Genomic DNA, 10,888 nt, shown 5'->3' with positions numbered 1-10,888 from the left:
ACAGTTCTCCTAGACCATCATTTCGCAACGGTAGCAAACTTGTAAATAGGGGTACTTTTAAAATTTTTAACCAGGTCAGTTTCCTGAGATTCAGAATCTCTAGCAAGAGAGACTTCGCCAAGAAAGCAGTTGAAATATCCGTGACACAATGGTGCACATAAAACATGGAAATAACGATACACATTTTTTCAAATTCATACATCGAAAAGGAATCCAGGTAAAGTCATACAAAACTTAAAAACCACAATTACAGTCCCAAATTCTCATGAATTCCATGTCTTTGCTCCAAGCTTTAAATGAATTTAATTTAATGAGCTCCTGTAATTTGAATTTTTTTTGGAGATCATTCCAAAAGACAGGAGCATTTGAAGCAAGAATTTGAAGGCCTTTTTTTTTTTTTACCAAACTCTATGGACCTTTGCTAATGATATTTTAATCCTGATCATCAAAATAACATAATGACGAGAACAAGGCCGTTCAGCCTGAAATCTCACACTAGATCAGTGTGAGATTTGAAAATAATCATCATTCAAAAGACCAGAGTATTTATAGCATGATATTTTATCTATACATTTTTCTTGCTTTGTTACAATTGAGAGTTAGGATGTATATTTACTGGACTTTGTGAATGCCATCAGTTAGTTTTTTCTGCATTCAGGGTAAGTGAAATATGGACTGTACAATGTTAAACCCAGACTGCAGTCTTTCAAAAGCATCAGTCAAGTTAGGAACACAGTAATGCAGAACTGTATTACCTGCATAAAAATGAAGCATTCTATACATTTTGTTTATATAAATAGTAAATAGAAGAGGGCCAAGGGCTGAGCCCTGGGGGACACCATTTGGGATGGGCCATAAATGTGAGATCTTCCCTTCAAATTGAATGTACTGAGTCATATCAGAGAGGTCATTTATAAACTATCTCACAGGTTGATCTGATAAACCTATAATTAATAGACGTTGTGTCATAACATTTTGATCACCTGTATCAAATGCTTTGGATAAATAAAACACATTGTGTTCTAGAGTACAATTAAAAGATGCATTATGGGTTCAGCAATAACATCAGCAGCATGCCATAGAAGATATGGATCTAAATGATCAGGTCCTGAAGATTTATCTTAAAGAGCTTTATGTACCTTACTAACAGCGAAGGGTGAAAAACTAAAAAGCTGTCCATTTTCCTCAAAGTATTCAATTCTACCTGCATCAGGCGGAATTTGATTCGACTCTGTTTGAAACTGGAGACTGGAGACTGCTTATTAAACAGTACAGCATCTCCTGTCTGTCTGTGTCATTGACCATACATGCAGGTAGGTCATAAAGTGCAGTTTGCATGTAATTTCCTTCCAAAATAGAAAAGGATATTCTGATTTTTGCCTTTCTGGTTAAAGATGTACATCTATGTCTTACATATCTCAATGTGGTTCGGTCAGAGAGAGTTAGATCTCCTTGCATGAGGCCCAAACTTGGTTCCTCTCATGAATGAGTTTGGAAAACCCTTCTGTAAACCACGGGTTTTCTCGACCTTTAACTTTCTATGCTCTTAGTGTGGCATGTCGCTTTACAATCTTCAGAAAATGATTCTGTAAAAAAACTCAAACAAGCTGTCTCAACATCAGGCATTGAAGTTATCCTACTCCAATCACAATAAAATAATGTGAGAATCCTTCACTAAAATGTGTAAAACAGTATTTAAAAAAAATAAGTTTGTTTTAAAAACCTTTGTGTTCCTAATGCCAGCAATAACACCGTGATGGTTTATTTATTAAGTGATGGAGCACTTGCAGAGTAGCATGTAGGCTTTGTATAACCATTCCTAAACACCTCATAGGAAACTTATACAAAGAAGGGCATAGGCCTTAATCACATCCATCACCTTGGTATTAAGAGCATCACGTGCCAACCAACGGAGATAACCGGTCAATGAACAGGACAGATATGCAGTCCCCTCCAGCAAAAACAGGTAACTTGCAAGCTTCGAATTGGACAGATGGAAGATGGCTATCCATAGAAGTCAAAACTCATGGAGGAAGACCCATACCACAAAGATTGCAACATGGACAACAAAAGTCCAGAGAGCTTAACCATAACACCATGAAACCAACTGACACCCTCTTCTCCTGTGGAGTGTGCACATCAGTTCTGGCAGACAGTACCGTGGATTCCAGAGTGATATGTGAGCCTGGATAAAGTCCAAATAGTCTGTAAAAGCTTATACACCACATTTATAAGCCTGGCTAATGAAGTGCAGTTTAGAACAATTAACCTGCCAACTTTTAAAGAATTAGGAATAATCTTCTGACCAATCACATCGGCTCAGTGAAGGCAGAGTTTACGGTAGAAGCGCCATTTTAAACGAGCAGACACAAGGACTTGGTTGAACGGCGTGAGGAAGAATGTGTGAAATGTGGCACCCTTGTGGGAACCTCTCTCTGGGAAACGGACCAGCGTCTGAGCTGGCACATGCCCTCGGTGGCCTACCGCTGCTGCAGTGAGTGCTGCTTCCATGCGGTAAAGTCAGAGTCTCCAGATCTCACCACCTGGGTGCTAAAGTTCTCAGATGTTCTCTCCACAGATGTTCTCTCAATCTCTGTCACAAACACGCGGGACCAGAGTCTCTGGGCTGGCGCAAAAACCTGCTGCCGTTTAAATGGAAACTCCCAGCAGACTAATCCAGAGGGACCAGCAACACAGCGCGTACATTACTGCTAGACATCCCAATGGCTACAAATAACAGGAAAAAACTGTAGACATTTTCACAGAGGTACCATTCTTAAAGGGACATGTTAATACAAGTCCAAAGTAAAAACTGTAACACTACGAATGCAAGAAATAACATAAGACTCCTCTCTTCCTCCCAATTTATGTTCAGCTAAATGCATTAATAAACCACACTGGACCTATGATTTTGTTTTTACCAGTTTTAAAAATGTCCCCTCTGGGTGGCTATTTAAGGACTACTATCTGCTGAAATTGAAAATTCTATTAATTTGTTTCTTTAGCACAGGAAACTAGTCTGCTCAAGTTTTACACACAAACCCTACAGGCATCTGCCAAAGGAATCTGCAATAGTTTTGGGCTATTCAGAGCTGAAGCAGACTGGGAAATGGCAAAATCTTTATAAATCAAATTAAAATTCTTATCGACACAGACATAATTTTCCTGTGTAGTGCCACAGAAACAACCAGCATGTTAAACCATATGTACTAATGTCCTATGCTTGTTACAGGCCTGCAGCCAAAACTGTCCATGTGATACAGCAGAACAATTATTTCCAGTCAGATAAATTGAAATTAATGCTTTGTGGACATATCTGATGCACTCAAGAATACATTAAAATAGATAATAGGGCTTTCAAGCACTGTGATAACCTCTATTGTGAGAGGTTAAAAATAGTAAAGTTTTGACAAACCAGCGTGCACTTAGAAAGCGCGTGCCGTTTTCCAGCTGAACAGCCACATAAGCTCACAATGCGCCCAGGCGCTGATTGCGTGCTTTTTACAGATACTGGTTGCGTGCCAAATCTGCAGCTCTGTGTTGCGTGCACGTGCAGGACCCTTCCATGGGGACGGCCAAGGCTGCCTGCGTCCTCGCGGGTAAGCGTGTTGCGATTGCATGCAGGCGCCTCGTGGAGCTGGTTCCGCGCGTGCACGGCTCATGGCTTCGCTCAAAGACCCCGTGATCTAAACTGTGAGTGCGTGCTGAACTATTTTTTACAGTCTCTTGTGCTGAACAGGGTGGCCATTATCTTGCGCGGCTGGCTACAGGGCACTCCGCTGAGACGCCGCGCTCGTTTAATCATTAATGCCGATCGTTCCGCCGCGGGGTAAGTGCATCGCGGCCACGCGCAGATAGATGACCTGGCCTGGATTTGCCTTAAGTGGCGAGAAGCATAGACATACATGTCTATGGCCAGAAGGGTCCAACTGCAGACCTCCCTCCTGAGGCCCCAAGTTCTGTGAGCCAAATTAGATAATGTCATACCAATTCCGGGGGTTGAGCATGACCTCCATCCTGACGAATGAAATACGTCACTCCCTTTTTCATAAAGCTGTTGTCCAGCTTTCTGAACAACAGCTATCAATCAGAACAATTCGCACGCGCTAAATTACGTTATCTGTAATTCCGATTGAACCCGATTTACCCATTAATGGTTTGCAGCTCAGAGCTAACGAGCTATTTTTTTGAGAACGTTGCTAGCTAACTTGATTATTGGATGTAATTTGCGACCTGGTTAGCATATCTATAACTGGTTAAATAGTTTTCTGAAAATAATAAAAGTACTAAAAAGCGGGGGGGGGGGGGGGGCGATAATACTACCTGCATGAGAGGGGTCTGAGGAGAGAGGTCCCATTTGTAAGTGGCTGGCGGTGAGTGTGTGGCTGCCCCGTGTCTGCCTCACCTGATACTTGTGGTGTATTTTAAACTTCATCAAACCCTTTTAGACGTCGATTTAACATGAATGAATAGAACATATTTAAGTGTAACTTACATGATATTAGTTTTCTGCACTAGTTCATTCTATGTTGTTGCTTTGTATATTTGTCATTGCACTACAAATAACAGAGGTTTTTAAAATGATAAAATAAAAGGAATCAACTTATTTGGTTCCACAGAGTATTTACTTCTCACTTATTTGAGATCACTTGTACTGAATGCGTGTTTATTGTGTATATGTTAACTTGGTTTATAGCTCAGTCTACATGTAAACAACCACACAGGTAAATTGTTTAAACTCTGAAAGGTTTAGCCCTATCTACCTAATCAGCTTGAAACAAGCAATGTTTTTAAAAGTTGTGTTAAAAAATAATGCACAAAAATTATATTAAGTGAGAGAATTCGTAATGCAAGTTTCAACACGAGTGTTGTAATCTGTGGTACCACATTTTCCAGCAATAACATGTAGAATGGATACATTTTTGCTGGGAATCAGCTCACAGGTTTTAGTATTAAAGGTGTAGGGCAGTTTTCAGATGTGTGACCCTTATGGAGTCTGCAGGTGGGACAGTGCTCAGTTGCAAAAAAAAAAGCCTACTGAATCAGCATCATGTAAGCCTTAGGTTCTCCATAAGTCTAATCATGTTTTATACTGGTGGAAAGCCAGTGTCATGGGGAACAAGATGGTGTCTTTGGTGGTGGGGTGCTGACTAAAGGTCTTGATACCCATGGGTCAGCGCCCAGCCAGATACAAAGGTTAAGCCAGTGTGATAGGCTGACAGAGATAGGGCAAGCAGGATCATTGATGCACTGCTTTGTTATGATTGTGTGTTCATTTGATGACTTGGAGTCTACCAAGATAGATAGTGATCTGTATAGAGCCACACTACTGGCAGATCACTAGCAGTCTCCTTCTGTGCATAACTTTTAGCACAGAGGACTGTTTGAAAATTATTTTGGAGTCAGATAACAAGATAACATTTGTTAACCAAGATAACGTTAAACAAATCTCATTCCAGTGGCACTGGGTAAGACTACACATGTTCCTGCGCGACTCAGATTCTTCCGCTGTTTGGTGTATCTGAGGGGTTTCTTTGAAAAGCTATGCATGCAGTAGTTAAAGGAGTACCATGGTGATTTTCACACTTTCTCAGTTTTATGTGCTATTTGCACAAGAGGCATTGAAGAAACACAATGAATAAAGTATTAAATATGTCCGTTCTGTATTTTTGGAGAAATATGCGTTTTAAATTTATCGTCCTATTTTCAACCGGTTGAGAAAGTTGTCAACTTGGTGCGTCACGAACACAGTAACCACTCCCCTTTCCACGCCCCTTAAACCCATGGATAACTCGAGACCCATAGTTTGTGCCGCTGGCTTACAGGCAAGACAATGCAAATATTTGACTAACGTTAGGTTCACTTAAATTAGAGTGCCTTTTAAGGACTATTAGATTATTTCTGGTTATATTCATTTAGCTAGCTAGCTAACGTTAGCTAGCTAGGTAGTTTGCTTTTATGAGGACGTTATAGTTGTGCTTTTATCTTAACTTGGCTAGCTAGATAGCAAAAATTATAATTGGATATAAGTCAACGTCCTTACCTTAGCTATCTATCGATACTTGATATACTACTAAGCTAGCTAGTTTGTGAAAAGTCTTTCAAAAAGAGCGCGTATCATGGGGGTAGCTATGGTAACGGGGCACGGTCTGTCAATCATAGCTAACTGACAGTTCTCATTCCCACGCCCAGACGGTTCGGGTGAACTTTTATAGTGGGAAATTTAGGCTTAGAAAAATAAGTTTTAAAGTACATTGAAATGACTGAATAATAAAAAAATTATGCACATTTCTTTTGTTGTTGCCTAAAGACAACTGGGAAGTGTCACGTTCAACCACAGTGTAAATGCACAAGCCATGGCCTGAGGCCTCCTCTGACTTAACACAACACAGCACATCACAGCACAACACAACACAACACAGCACTGCACAACATAGCATAACATAACATAATAATGAGACCAGGCCATTCAGACCAACAATGCTCACCATTTTCTTGACTAATCTGTAGCTAGTACTCTGATTACCTACAGACTAGATAGTATCTAACTCCGTATCAAGCCTAGTCTTGAAAATCCCCAGAGTTTCTAACTCTACTATTTGACCTGGCAGGCTATTCCACACATTCACTACCCTCCGTGTGAAAAAATTATTTTGATTATCTGTACGGAATTTACCATTTGCTAATTTCCATTTATGTCCCCTTATTCTACTAACATAACTCAACCTGAAGACTCTCTTGTAGTTCACTTTGTTGATCCCCTTTATGAATTTAAAAGCTTCAGTCAAATCACCCTTTCATCTCCTTTTACTAAGCTTGAAGAAATTAAGCATCTTAAGTCTTTCCTCATAGAAAGTTATCTTTCATACCAGGAATTAATTTGGTTGCTCTTCCAGAACCTTTTCCAGTGCCTCTATATCTTGTAGTATGGTCCCCAGAACTGCACACAATAGCTCAAGTGTGGTCTAACAAATGTATTTTTTTAAATAAGTAAAACTTCCTTGGATTTATACTCAATACTTTTGGCTATGTATCCCAGCATCCTGTTGGGTGTTTTTTTTTTTTACTGCTGCAGCACAGTGCCTAGAACCTGAAAGGCTTTGATCAACCATTACTCCCAAGTCTTTTTCAAATTGAGCACATTCCAGTTTTGAGAGTGAGAGATAGAGAGAACGGAGATTATGTTCACACTCTCGGGGCCCAGAAATGTCATTTAATTTAATTATCACCTATTATCAAGAAACACTCCATTATTATGTTGCAATACTAAATGTTTACTACAGGTGGCAGCAAAGCTTCACAGGAATCACTTTGTGGTCGCTTTGAAATACACTGAAAATTGTCCTCCAGCTTGATGCACTCCCGTTGTTTCATAACTCAACAACTAATGAGGCTGTTCAGAATCTAATCTTATAGATTAAATGCTATGAGATTAAATTCCAAAATTATATGTTGGTCGATGGAAAAAAAATTATTTTAGCCTTTTCTGAGAATTACAGGTTTTCTGTGACAGTGCTGATCAGGAGCCCCACAGATTGCTTCTGAGTGTTGTGGCCCTTAAGACTCTGAGACTGAGAGACACTGACTGCCATTCCATCAACATTTGGCGGACAAATGTTTTTTTTCGTCCTCATAAAAACAGATTGGTGAGTTCAGTAATTGCTTACATTAACTCACCAAATTGTGTAGAAAAAGAGCAATGCTTGTGTTTAGTGAGAGTTAAGAAAAAAAAATGTTGCTTGAATACAGGCTGCTATTTAACTAGGAAAATGGAGAGATAACAGAAGGTAATGCTGTAGTGTCGTTCTCAGAGGGCATGAGATTGCATAGAAACACTAAGTAATGCACAAAACACGAGAACTGGACAGCTGAACCTGAGATGTCAAGATCATACAGTAAAGTAGCCGTTGTGCTTCTGAGAGAGAGAGATAGGAGCTTCAGCTCTAAACCAGCCGCTGTGCTACTGAGAGAGAGTAAATGGTAAATGGACTGCATTTATATAGCGCCTTTATCCAAAGCGCTTTACAACTGATGCCTCTCATTCGCCAGAGCAGTTAGGGGTTAGGTGTCTTGCTCAAGGACACTTCGACACACCCAGGGCGGGGTTTGAACCGGCAACCCTCCGACTGCCAGACAATCGGTCTTACCTCCTGAGCTATGTCGCCCCAGAAAGAAACAGGAACTTCAGCTCTAAACCAGCCGCTGTGCTGCTGAGAGAGAGAGCCAGGAACTTCAGCCCTAAACCAGCCGCTGTGCTACTCAGAGAGAGAGCCAGGAACTTCAGCCCTAAACCAGCCGCTGTGCTACTGAGAGAGAGACAGGAACTTCAGCCCTAAACCAGCCGCTGTGCTGCTGAGAGAGAGAGACAGGAACTTCAGCCCTAAACCAGCCGCTGTGCTGCTGAGAGAGAGAGACAGGAACTTCAGCCCTAAACCAGCCGCTGTGCTGCTGAGAGAGAGAGACAGGAACTTCAGCCCTAAACCAGCCACTGTGCTACTGAGAGAGAGAGACAGGAACTTCAGCCCTAAACCAGCCACTGTGCTGCTCAAAGAGAGACAGGAACTTCAGCCCTAAACCAGCCGCTGTGCTACTGAGAGAGAGCCAGGAACTTCAGCCCTAAACCAGCCGCTGTGCTACTGAGAGAGAGCCAGGAACTTCAGCCCTAAACCAGCCGCTGTGCTTCTGAGAGAGAGACAGGAACTTCAGCCTGGCGATAGAATCTCTGACCACCAATTTACAAAATCAGTCTGAGTCACTTTACCAAAATTCTGAACGCCTGTTCAGAAGCTGGGTCAGTTCAGCCCCCCTCCTGCCTCCCCCCCACACCTCCTTCCTCATCTGAGATGCCTTTTGGCACCACACCCTGATAACAGCACACATTACTCCACAGTCTGAGACATGACTCTAGTCTTTTTTTCAGAGCCAGAGGTCTATAAATACCTGATTTTATTCTCATCTAGTTTGGGTGGAATAGAGAAGTGAAAATTGTGTGAAAATGGAGGAACCTAAATGAATTTAACACCACAAAGGCTGTCCTTATCGCACGTGGCTGCATTGTCATGATTAATTGAACAAGCATGCTTTTGGCAACCAGTTCACATTTTTATATTGCTCTGCATAGAAGATGTATTTCAGACATGTGTTCACAGAAAAAAATGAAATGCAATAGATTGATATCCTCTTTGATTCTTTTGAAAAAAAACTACTGGTACCAAACTCCATATTAAGCCGCGTTTCCACCGCAGGAACTTTACCCCGGAACTAGGAACCTTTTGAGGAACTCCCTAGTTTCCACCGCAGGAACTAGGGTCTAAATTTAGTTCCTGGGGCTTTATTTTACCCCCCAAAAAGTTCCTGCTCGGGGGGTAGTACTTTCCGAAAGTACAGGAACCTTTTGGGTGGAGCTTGCAGCGCTGAACATTTCTGATTGGTCGAGTACTCGCAGCATTTTTTTGTATTTATTTTCAACCGCCATGTTTGAAAATATGCAGCCGCAAACCAATTTATTTTCATAATAACTTCAAATCAAACTTGTATGTTATGCGGCGCAGTAGCCTAGTTTTGGTTATAGCCTGCCAACGTCTTGGAATTATAACGTGTGCTCTTCTGTTCTTTTCTGCTTTAGTATTCGTTTTATAAAATGCTAAGTATTCGTGCTGGGACAGCATATTACGTAGGCTACCAAAACATTTAAACGGATTAATTCGGTTGCTGAATATTTTCTTCCGGATTTTCTTTGTTAGCCCGTTGTAATTGACTCAAAACGTTTGATACAGTTATGTGAGGTATGCGGTAGTTCTGCGTAATTAACATTGGTGATACAGTAAAAGCAAACTGGAAATCACCTTCCGCACTTTTTGTCAGGGTAAAATAACAGGTTAATTCTAGTAATCGTCCCTTTACAATCTGACTATTGGCCTGTTATATACTATTTGTTGCATAACAACGGTCCAAGTTCAACTACCAATGACATTTTTGCTTGACAACGGTAAAATATGCCCAAACGGCTGCAGAAGAATATTTCAATTCCAGGTGATTAAATCGATAAAAATCAATAAATACAAAAGTAACCATATACAGTCATTGTTGGTAGCCCGTTGTATATAAGTGGAATAAATGTCCCGGTTATTAGAAAATAATGTAGGCTACTTCGGTGGTAGTATGGGGTTACAGAAGAAATCATAGGACAGATGGACGGACGACAACGTCGCTTTTTCATACGTCATTGGGCTAATTTGCCTAATCTTCGAGGGACTTTAGACCGCGGTGGAAACGCAGACAACCATGGGCTGAAGGAACCTTTTAGTTCCTTGAAAAGTAGTTCCTGGGACTAAAAGTTCTGGGTAATTTTGGTGGAAACGCGGCTTTATACTGTCCATTTAAAATGGCTGATAGATATGAGACACATGCACGCTGGTGCAGATGAGAGCCCTCCCTCCACACTGATTGAGTGACCAACTTGTGGAAGCGTTCCAGGTGAGCTCTGCCAGGTAAGTGACCTGAGAGCAGGTCAGTGAAGTCCATGCCCAATGTAAAAAAAACGAATTTATTTCTGAAACATTCAGTTTTATGACTTGGGATTAGCTCAGCCCTTTTCAAATTTCATTGAAATAGGACAAACATTTTGGCAGCACATTGCTCCTCAGTATTTCAGTGCTGTCTGGTCAGTACCACTTCCGGTCAATGCAAATGTCAGACCTGTGCAATATCACTGTCACATTTGAACATTACTCCTGACATGACTCCTGAGATGTCAGATATGCTGCTGCCTAATGCACTGTAATTTTTAAATGTCATTTTTTTAACATTGAGAGAAATTCGTGTTTGTGTCAACAATGCAGTTACCCAGGTGACTCAGTAACTGTGGTGCGTGGAATCCCCCCAGGGC

Source organism: Anguilla anguilla, chromosome 14 (genome assembly GCF_013347855.1).
Source record: "Anguilla anguilla isolate fAngAng1 chromosome 14, fAngAng1.pri, whole genome shotgun sequence".
Classification (NCBI taxonomy): Eukaryota; Metazoa; Chordata; class Actinopteri; order Anguilliformes; family Anguillidae; genus Anguilla; species Anguilla anguilla.
Note: the sequence above shows the minus strand (reverse complement) of the source record.